Source organism: Canis aureus, chromosome 33 (genome assembly GCF_053574225.1).
Source record: "Canis aureus isolate CA01 chromosome 33, VMU_Caureus_v.1.0, whole genome shotgun sequence".
In the NCBI taxonomy this organism is placed as follows: Eukaryota; Metazoa; Chordata; class Mammalia; order Carnivora; family Canidae; genus Canis; species Canis aureus.
The window spans coordinates 7374753-7385526 of NC_135643.1; the positions used below are offsets into that span (position 1 = coordinate 7374753).

The following is a 10774-nucleotide window of genomic DNA, read 5'->3' on the forward strand; positions in this document are numbered from 1 at the left end:
CCTTGGACTAGTTAGTCAGTGTCTCTGAGCTTCTGATTCCTCACAGGGCTATTTTCAGGATTCAAAAGTGAACATGTCCTCACAGTCTCTAAGTATGTAGCCGGTATTCGCAAACACCGATTTTCTTTCTTCAATCCTGAGTTAGGGAAGTGGAGAAAAGGCATCATAATGAGAACAAATTGAGGAAGGAGGCCATGTAGACTTGCCACATAGCATGTGTGCAGTGAGGGAGAGGGGGCAATCGAAGCTACTGGCCTGGCACTTTGCTTAGTAGTTGTATAATTTAAGGTTTTCTGACTTAGTCACAGAATATTAAACAAAAAGGGGATTCATTGCCTACTGTCTGAAAAATCCTGGGCATGACCAGCTTTGGGACCAACTTGTTGCAGGGCTCACCTCTGTGAAGGGCCTGGTCTGTCCTCCCACTGCCTCCCCTCTTCTTCATGCTGACTACACTTCTGCTCAGAATTCACATGCCCTGGACTGTTGTCCTCCCAGGTCCTGGGGCACGAAAAATTGACAATAGTTAACATCCATATCTGCACACTGTATTATAACTACTGTTCTAATTTTTTTTTAAGTTGGCTCCACACACAACGTGGGGCTAGAACTCACAACGCTGAGATAAAAGGTCGCGTGCTCTATAGATTGAGCCAGCCAGGTACCCCCTCTTCTAATTTTTTTAAAAAAGTTTATTTATTTATTTATTTATTTATTTATTTATTTATTTATTTATTTATGATAGACAGAGAGAGAGAGAGAGAGACAGAGACACAGGCAGAGGGAGAAGCAGGCTCCATGCCGGGAGCCTGACATGGGACTCGATCCCACTCCAGGACCACACCCTGGGCCAAAGGCAGGCGCTAAACTGCTGAGCTACCCAGGGATCCCTTAATTTTTTTTTTTTTTTTTACATAAATTGATACTTGTAATTTTCACAAGAATGAGGTAGGTAGGAAAACTGAGGCAGATTAAGTAACTAGCCTGAAGCTGCAAATGAGAGACAGAGGAAGGATTTGAGCCAGCAGTCTGGTTTCCAAGTCTGAGCTCTAAAGAGCCTCTTCTGAAAAACAGCCACTATCTCTTTGGACCTATTTGTACTAAGGTTGTTGTGTTTGGGTCTCTAAGGCTAGTAGAAGGTGATGTCTACTTGTCCAGTGGCAATCACTTGCCCATCCTGAAGTGGGCACAAGGAAACACCATGCAGGGATCCCTGGGTGGCGCAGCGGTTTGGCGCCTGCCTTTGGCCCAGGGCGCGATCCTGGAGACCCGGGATCGAATCCCACGTCAGGCTCCCGGTGCATGGAGCCTGCTTCTCCCTCTGCCTGTGTCTCTGCCTCTCTCTCTCTCTCTCTCTGTATGTGACTATCATAAATAAATAAAAATTAAAAAAAAAAAAAAAAAAGGAAACACCATGCAGAGCTCCCAGGCTGGGCAAGGGGAGGGACTGGCCGCCAAAGGGGATCTGGATACTCCATCAGAACAGACAAGTGAGGGGCACCTGGGCTGCTCAGTGGTTGAGCGGCTGCCTTGGCTCAGGTTGTGACCCCAGGGTCCCAGGATTGAGTCCTGCATCAGGCTCCCTGCAGAGAGCCTGCCTCTCCATCTGCCTGTGTGTGTCTCTGCCTCTCTCTCTGTGTCTCTCATGAATAAATAAATAAAATCTTTAAGAAAAAAAAAGAACAAACAAGTGAAACAAGAGCTTTCCATCATGACCAAGATGGAAAAGAAAGAAGAAAAAAGGGTTTTAGGGAGGAAATGATGAACTCAGTGGGCTAAGGTTTAAAGTCCTAGAAAAGCATTCATGCAAAGATATGGCCCATTGGATATATTGATTCATACTTCAAATAAGATGATGATAAAATGGTGAGCAAAGAGACTCTGGACCAATGAAGACAAATGAAAGCGGGAGCGGTAACATTAATCTCAGACAAAGTAGAACTTCAGGCTAATAGCACTTAGAGTGTAGGGAACATTTGTCTGCAGTTATAAAAGGCACAAATACTAAAGAAGATAAAACAGTCAAGGGAGATATCAAAGAACATAGCAGCTAAATACATAAAGACAGGAAGGAGACCTTGTACAATTAATGAGAGATTTCAAAATACCTTGCTCCCAATCATCCAGAATTCATCATCAAAATAATCATTCAACTCAACAAGTAACACAATGTTTTAACAGTCAAAACTTTATTCAGATGAACCAAATAATATAATCAAATAACTTGAGATAACACATATAAGGATTTCTTACCTGCCACACATAAAGACAGATTTTTCATAAAAATGAAAAATTAAAGGTACATGATGAATGTGATCTAAAAGCCTTAAATAGTTGGAAGTGAAGGCACAAACTCCGAGGCAAGTCTTGGATTAAAGAGAAAAGAAATGGGAATCCATTCATTCTCTAGAAACCAATGAAAAGCAAACTACTTTTTCTTGAGACCTAAGGGATCCTGAAAGTAATACTAAAAGGAACATTCAGAGTTTCAAGATGCCTTAGCGATTTAAAAGTAAGACCAAAAAATAAAAGAACTAAATATTCATCTTAAAATGTCAAAAAAGTCAATCAGGAAATTGGATTAATTTCAATTAATAAATAAAGGTAAAAGTTGAAATTAACGGTATACATAGAAAAATAATAGGATAAAAATAGTAAGAAGATAACTCAGTCAAACTCTAATGAAAATGACTCCAAAAGTTTACTGAATAGACTCCTCCTTCAGATCTTTGCCTCCGTGGCCTTCTGTCTCCCTAGGCATGGCCCCGGGTTCCCTGTGGAGAGCTGTTACTGCAAGTCCAGACCTGGCGGTGATGACTTGATCCACACCTGTGGAAAAACACAATTTGATGGAGGAAATCTGAAGCTTGAATTCCCTTTATTAAACAATTCATGAATCTGGTGGTAACCCACCTAGTAAGTAGAGCAATGCTCTGAGGAGTTGTAAAAAAAAGGAAAGTTTTAATAACCTCCCAGGGAAAAGAAAAGATAGAACTTTTTCAGTCATGGTCCCTTTCATCTATTCTTCTTCTTTTTTTTAAAGATTTTACTTATTTATTCATGAAAGACACAGAGACATAGGCAGAGGGAGAAGCAGGCTCCCCATGGGGAGCCCTAAGCGGAACTCGATCCCAGGACCCCCGGATCATGCCCTGAACTGACGGCAGATGCTCAACCACTGAGCCACCCAGGCATCCCCCTTTCATCTATTCTGTTAGTATTACTTGAAGGGGGGAAGAACAGGGATTTCATCATGTGGATTACCTCAGCTTCCTCTATGGGATCTGGAGGGCGTATTTGACAGATTGCGTTTTTGGGGCTTACCAGAACATTCCTTACGGAGCAGTTAAAATTACACTTCCAGTGGACTTTGAAACTGCAGTCATGCTGAACTCTTAGCCTCAGTTTGGTGACTTGGTCTGGCATAGGTGACTCTATCTTGGGCCTGTTGGGCTTGTTTTCTTTTTAACAACCCCAACAGAGCAGCCTGTACACCTGTTTTGCTTCCTACTAGGAGTATGTTGCTTGGCGCACTGCAGTCCCTCCAGAAATATTGAGTGAATGCAGGAGAAAGGTAAGAGAGCAAAGACAGCTGGAAGGATAGAGTCCAAGAACGCAGAAGAAAAAGAGAAAACCACACCTGGAGACGATGCAGTACAAAGTTTCTATAAAGGAAGCCAGGGCAATGATGCCGGATGCTTTAAGAAGCAAAAATGAGTGAGGGATTACTTGTCTTATTTTCCACCACAAAGTTCTTTTATAATCCCAACGCTAAAATGTTGACCACTTCACTGATTTTGGCTGATGTCCATGGAGTATCTACAAAGTACTTTCAAGCTCGTAATCACATTTGGTACTTAGAAATGCCCTAGAGGATAGTATTTTTATCATCCTTATAATGATAGAGATAGATGGAGAAATAAAGGCTCAGAAAGGCTGGGTAACTCTTCCAGAGTCGCAAAGCTGAGAAAGTCAAGGGTTCGGATCAAATGCGGTGCTCTTTCAGATGTTCCCACATATGTTGACTGCAGCTGTAGAAGGTTGTCAGCGGCCTGGTCATCAAGACACATATTTATCAAGCACTTCCTGAGCTAGGAGGCATCCAGTATACTGTAGTGAATGTGATCCAAGACAGCCAGTCCTCTCCTGAGCTGACTCTGGGGCGGGGAGTCAGAAGATCACAAGCCACCACACACGCTAGGAGCAAACACGTGCTTTGCTAGAATAATACACAGGAACTTCACGTCAGCTGCGGCGAGGGTGGGGGAGTGGAAGGCGTCACACACTTTATTTTCCTCTGAAAACTAGGTTTCAGGACCATGTCCTTAGGTATGTTGGCTGCAGCCACATTCAAGCTTGTTTTGTTCTGCAGGAGGGTTCAGTTACCGCACAGGTGGGTTCAGTAGAATTGCGGGTAGAAAGTCGGATCCCCACCCAGACCAGCTGAAACTGGTGTCAGTGTCTTCACAGTCTGGGAAACACACACTGTGAAGTGTGTCTGTTTGAATACACTCAGGGTGAGGGTGAAGCAAAAATTAGAATTAGCGGGGATCCCTGGGTGGCTCAGCGGTTTAGCGCTGCCTTCGGCCCAGGGTGTGATCCTGGAGACCCGGGATCGAGTCCCACGTCGGGCTCCCTGCGTGGAGCCTGCTTCTCCCTCTGCCTGTGTCTCTCTCTGTCTCTGTGTCTCTCTCTCTGTCTCTGTGTCTCTCATGAATAAATAAAATCTTTAAAAAAAAATTAGAATTAGCCCCTGGGTGGAGAAATGACACAGGGCCCATCACCTATGCTGTTAGCATTACTGTAAGCAAGGGCAGGGCATCTCTCTCATCTGTATGAGGAGAAAAGTGCTGTGTGACTGGATGCAAATCTTGAAAAACTGACTTCTTTTTTTTTTTTTTTTTAAGATTTTATTTATTAATGAGAGACACAGGTAGAGGGAGAAGCAGGCTCCATGCAGGGAGCCCAATGTGGGACTCAATCCCGGGTCTCCAGGATCACGCCCTGGGCCGAAGGCAGGCGCCAAGCCACTGAGCCACCCAGGGATTCCCCGAAAAACTGACTTCTATCTACATTCCTCTCTTTCCCCATATTGACACGTAGAAAAAGTTGACAGGAAAGTACTCACAAGACACAGTTGCAAAAGTTCACACTAACACCGGAAGGAATTCATTTCTGTTAAAACAGAAAGGGAATGTATTTCTTTGTCCCCTGGTTCAAGTCACACTGCACACACTTAGTAGATGAATTGTAGGTCTGATAAGACAGAAATCATAGTTGCCACAACTGCGATAGACATTTAGTGAGGCCAGAGGGTTAGGGTGTCCGTGGAGAGTCGCCGTTGGTTCATTCGCTGACTTACTGAACCGCCTGCCTGCTCTGCCACAGGCGGCTGCAGGAGCTAGGGAAGCAGAAGGGAAGGAAACAGGGAAAATTCTTGCCCCTGTAAAGCTCATCGCCCAGAACAATAATGTCGGGAAGGGAATGGGAAGTGTAGGAGGGGGGCTGTGAGTGTTTGAAAGAGTAGTCGGGGCAGTGGCATTTGAGCAGATATCTGAAGGAGTTTTGCAGTGAGTCATTCTGAAACCCAGGAGGAACCTTCTGGGAAATGAGACTGCACAGCATGAGGCATGAACATGTTTGGCTCTTTCCAGGAAGAGTAGAGAGGTCAGGGTGGCTTGAGTAATGACACAAGCAGGAGATAACTGGGTTCGGCTCATGTAAGGATTTCATAGGCCATTGTAAAGACCTTTACCCTGGGTCAGAGGGGGAAGGTGTAAGAGAATTTTGATGAAAGGATGTTAATGCTGCTAATAGTTAATCTGCATATAGCATTCCCTAGATGCTGGACACTGCTCTGAGCACGTTATATACTCATTTATTTACATAAGTACTTTATGTATTTATATAAGTGTGCTCATTTATTTCCTGTATCAACCCTGTAGGTATCATTCTCATTTATACAGGTAAGGAAACTATGACTCTAAATAAAGTGAAGTAACTTATCCAAAGTCACATAACCGGTAAGTAATGAAAGCATAATTCCAACCCAGGCAGTCTGGCTCATTTCCTCTTTCCCAGGCCATGCAGTGAGACTAGTCTGCTCAGCCTGCCTTGCAGCGAGGCTGTGGCCACGTGACTGAGCTGTGGCCAATGGAACGTGAGGGGTCCTGACCGCACTATCTCCAGCTCCCACATTCAGTCTTGCGTGCCCTTACCCGTCTTCCTGCTGAATACAGAGAACTTCAAGGTCCTAGTGGAAGGTAGAGTCACAAGATGAAACGAGCCTAGGTTTTTAAATGACCCCGTGGCAGCCTTCCCACAGAATTTCAAATAACTGTCCTTTGAAATTCACAGTAGACTTCTATTGTGTAAGCCACTGGGAATCAGGCCTTGTTTTAAAAGTCTCGAATTTATGCCCCCCACAAGGAAGAGCACACAGATTATTAAGGGAGATAGGCTTGTGAATGACGGCAATGCGGTCCTCTAACACAGGCATTACAAGAGAAGTGTGCTGCTCAGAGGAAGGAGTTCTAAACACTCTCTAGGGAAGTGGAGGGTATCACTACCTGGTGACATCTGAGTAGGGTGATGCAGGGTGGCTAGGAGTTTGGGTGAGGAAGTGTGGGGAATAGTGGTGGGGCCAATTCAGTGACAGCTCGTGCAGTGGGTTGAGGAGTCTGGGGAGGATGAGATGTTCGGTCCCCCAGTTTATCTCATTTCATGCTAATTCCTGTTTTCCATCCTCCCGTCCCTGATTCTTCATGTCTTCAGGCCTCTGACCTGAGGAGGCAAACATACCCCAGTCGTTCGTTATGTTAAACATTTATTCTAATACTTGTCAAAATGGCAAGGAGGACTTTATTCAGGACTCTTGTGACACCTGTCAGGGAAAGAGAAAACAGGAGAAAGAGATGGGGCTAAACTCCGAATACAGCAAAGGCAGCTGGGGACTTCTAGCCAATGAGCAGACCGAAGAGGTCAGTGCATGGAAAAATGCTATGAGAAGGCATTAAGGGTGGGGGGATTCCTGCTGAAGACTGGCCAGACTACTCTGATCCCCATCTCTTATGTTAGAATTCTGAGTAACTCAGACTGAAGGTGTAAGCAGAAAGAATTAAGGGTCCCCAGCAAAAGAAAGACAAGACATAGCTTTCTTGACATAAGATAATTCATTTAGGCCCCCAGCCATCCTGTGAAAGACTTTAGGAACAAATAGGAGATAACCTAATCATATCAGGGCCAAAAAAGTCAGTGGTAAAATTCTTAGTATTGGTTCCAAGTAAAGATCAATTTGACACATGTTCTTAAGTCATCTTTACAGGATCTAAACCCATATGAGCACTCACTAGATCAGCTGCGGAGAAGTGATAATGCTGACCTTTTCCAAGCTCTCTGGACTTCAACCTGGACTCTGTCACCTTAAGATGATTTCTGCCCTAATTCCATACTGTATTCCCCATTGCTCAAGCCCCTTCATGAATATGTATGCACCCTTAACTTAAAATTTCTTTAATTTTGTTGTTCAGGGAGACTCTGCTTTGGGAAGTAACCCTGGTGTTATCTTTTACTTGTTGCAAATAAAACCCTTCATTTTCCCATTCTTTGACTTGGTTGTATCTTTCAGCTCAGCATCCACCAAGAGGTGGAGCCAATTTTGGGTGACAAAGGTGCCCCTGTAGCATTGCCAGATAAAGATACCAGAAGCCTAGTTAAATTTGAATTTCAGATACATGATGAATACATTTTTAGCATAAGTATACCTCAAATATTGCATGAGATATACTAAAAAAATTTTTATTGTTTATCTGAAATTCAAACTTAACTAGATGTCTTGTATTTTTATTTGCTAAATCTGGCAAATTACACCCGAAATGAGGGCAGATAGAAGTACATAGGAGAAAATGGAATTGGGAAGATGAATAGAATGAGGAACTGAGAGACTTGTATGAAAGTACCTAGACCCATTACTCTCCTCATCTTACAAAATCCAAAGCCTAAGGCCCACTGTGGTGCAAATTTCTCCGAGCTACTCCAAGGAAAAAAGATAGGGAATACATAAAGTCTTTCCACTACATTGTCCAGAGTGGTCTTATGAGAATGAAAATCTGATTACTTCCCTGTTTTAATCACCTTTGATTTTTCAGGGGTTTGTAATCTATGGCCTCCAGGCAAAATCCATCTGCCTTCTTGTTTTTGTAAATTAAGTTTTAGCAGAACACAGCCCCGCTCATTCAATTATGTTTATTTGTGTCTGCTTTTGCGCTACAGTGGCAGAGTTGAGTGGCTGCAACAGAAATTGTCTAGCCTGCAGAGCCTATAATATTTACAACATAGCATTTATTTTTCAAAACTCCCAAATGTCCTTCTTCCTCCTCTTTTCTGCCTAGTGAAATCCTGCCCTAAATGTGAGATTTCTCTCTACTTATACTCTAGGAACCCTACTTCTCTGTGCTCCCATAGTATTTATACCACTTCAGTATTACAAAAAAATTTTGTAATTAGAGGTTTGGTATCTGTCCTCTCTACTGGCAGTGTTTTCCTTGGATGCCAGGAGTCATATCTGGTTTTCCTTTGTAGCTCCTTGAGCTCTTAGCACAGGGCAAGAACATAGTAGGTATTTGTTGAATGACTGGGAAGGATAGCTGCAATGGGAAGAGTCTGGGGTGTTAGATCCAGAAAGACCTATTTTGAGCTCCATTCTCTTCCTCTTACTGTCTACTGATTTAACAGTGATTGAGCAAGTTACTTTTTTGTTTTTGTTTTTTGTTTTTCTTTTTTTTGGGGGGGGTCTGAGCAAGTTACTTAACTGAACCTCAGTTCTCAGCTATAAAATGGGGATAGTAATACTAGTGAGGCTTCAATGTGACAACTCATATTATGTACTTGGTATACTATTTCCTCTCTTTCTTTCTCCTTTGAATGAAGGAAGGGAGTAGAGAAAGGGGAGCAGTGGTTTCCAAGAAAGGGGTAGATAGAGTAAGTAATAAGGAGATCAAATGGACTATCTCTCCATCTGTGGCTAGTTCTCTCTCACCTTGGGGACAGGATTAGGTATAGACACATCTGTGCTATGCTTTGGGGTTAATCACTGCACTACAAATCATAGCTCTGTCTAGACAGAACCACAGATGGACACAAGGCCTCACATGGAGATAATGATCAAGATGCTCAACAAGCATCATGGTCTTCACAGCTGGTTCTAATGACCCTTCTCCAAATTGGGCATTTCACAGCCTGGGTCTTCCAGGTCCATGCTATGTAAGAAAAGAGTTCTTCCCTGTTTGCTCCTGGTCTTCAAATCATTTGTATAGAAATATACCCCCAGCCCCAAATTAGGAAGTTAGCTCTTGAATTAATTGGTCAAAGAATAAATCACAAGGGAAATTAGAAAATATTTTGAGAGAAATGAAAACAAAAACATAACATACTCAAACTGGGATGCAGCAAAACACAACTAAGAGGTAAGTTCCACAGTGAACAATGCCTGTATTTTAAAAAAAGAAAGATCTCAAATCAAAAACCTAATTTTATACTTCAAGGAAGTAGAAAAAGAACAAACTAAACCAAAGTTACCAGAAGGAATGAATAATAAAAATTAAAGCAGAAATAAACAAAATAGAGAACAGAAAAACAATAGAAAAAAAAATCAACTAAGAGGTTGTTTTTTTTTAAAGAGTTAATTTTCTTAACTGGAGTAAGAAAAAGAAAGACTCAAGTCAGAAAAATCAGAATGAAAGGGGAGACATTACAACTGATATCACAGAAATAAAAAGGATCATAAGGAACTAAGACTACTATCAATAATTATATGCTAACAAATTTGATAACCTAAAAGCAATGGATAAATTTCTATCAGCATACAACCAACCAAGACCGAGTCATGAAGAGTTAAAAAAACTGAACAGACCCATAATTAGTAAGGGGATTGAATCAGTAATAAAAAAACCTTCCAACAATGAAAAACTCAGGACTAAATGGCTACACTGGAGAATTCTACCAAATATTTAGAGAAGATTCATACCAGTCTTTTTCAAGTTCTTCCCCAAAATTAAAGAAATGGGAACATGTCTGAATTTTATGAATCCGGCATTACTCTGAGATTAAAATTAGACAAAAATACTAAAAGTACAGACTAATATCCCTGATGCATATTGATGTAGAAATATTCAACAAAATACTAGCAAACTGAATTCAACAACACATTAAAAGGATTAGGCACTATGACCAAGTTAGATTTATCTCTAGAATGCAGAGATGGTTTAACATACAAAAATTAGTCAAGGTAATATATCATATAAGCAGAATGAAGGAAAAAACCCCACATGTTTGCCTCAATTGATGTAAAAAATATTTAATAAAATTCAATGCTCTTTCATTTACTCAACAAATTAAGATTAGAAGGAAATTACCTGAACGTAATAAAGGCTATATGTGAAAAGCCTATAGCTAACATCATAGTCAATGGTGAAAAGACTGAAAGCTTTCTAAGATCAGGAACAACGCAAGGATGCCCATTCTTGCCACTTCTATTCAACATAGTGCTGGATGAGTACTTAGGTAGGAGAGTAATTAGGCAAGAAAAAGAAATAAAACGCATTCAAACTGGAAAGGAAGAAGTAAAATCATCACTATTCAAGATGACATGATCTTATATGTAGAAAACTGTAAAGACACCACCAAAAAACTTAGATCTGAGAAACCAATTCAGCAAAGTTGCAGGATACAAAGTTAACATGCAGAAATTAGTTGCATTTCTATATACTAACAATGA

At 41.6% G+C, this 10774-nt stretch overlaps 1 long non-coding RNA gene across 2 annotated transcripts in view; it reads left to right on the forward strand.

Annotated features, from left to right (window-relative positions):
• LOC144304238 (uncharacterized) overlaps positions 1-4563 on the forward strand; it is a 24709-nt gene extending 20146 nt beyond the window's left edge. For both annotated transcript variants that reach the window (XR_013371177.1, XR_013371178.1), the window contains one exon: positions 3515-4563. This is a non-coding gene — a long non-coding RNA (uncharacterized LOC144304238). The remainder of the gene's footprint in view (positions 1-3514) is intronic.
• Positions 4564-10774: the final 6211 nt, after the last annotated feature.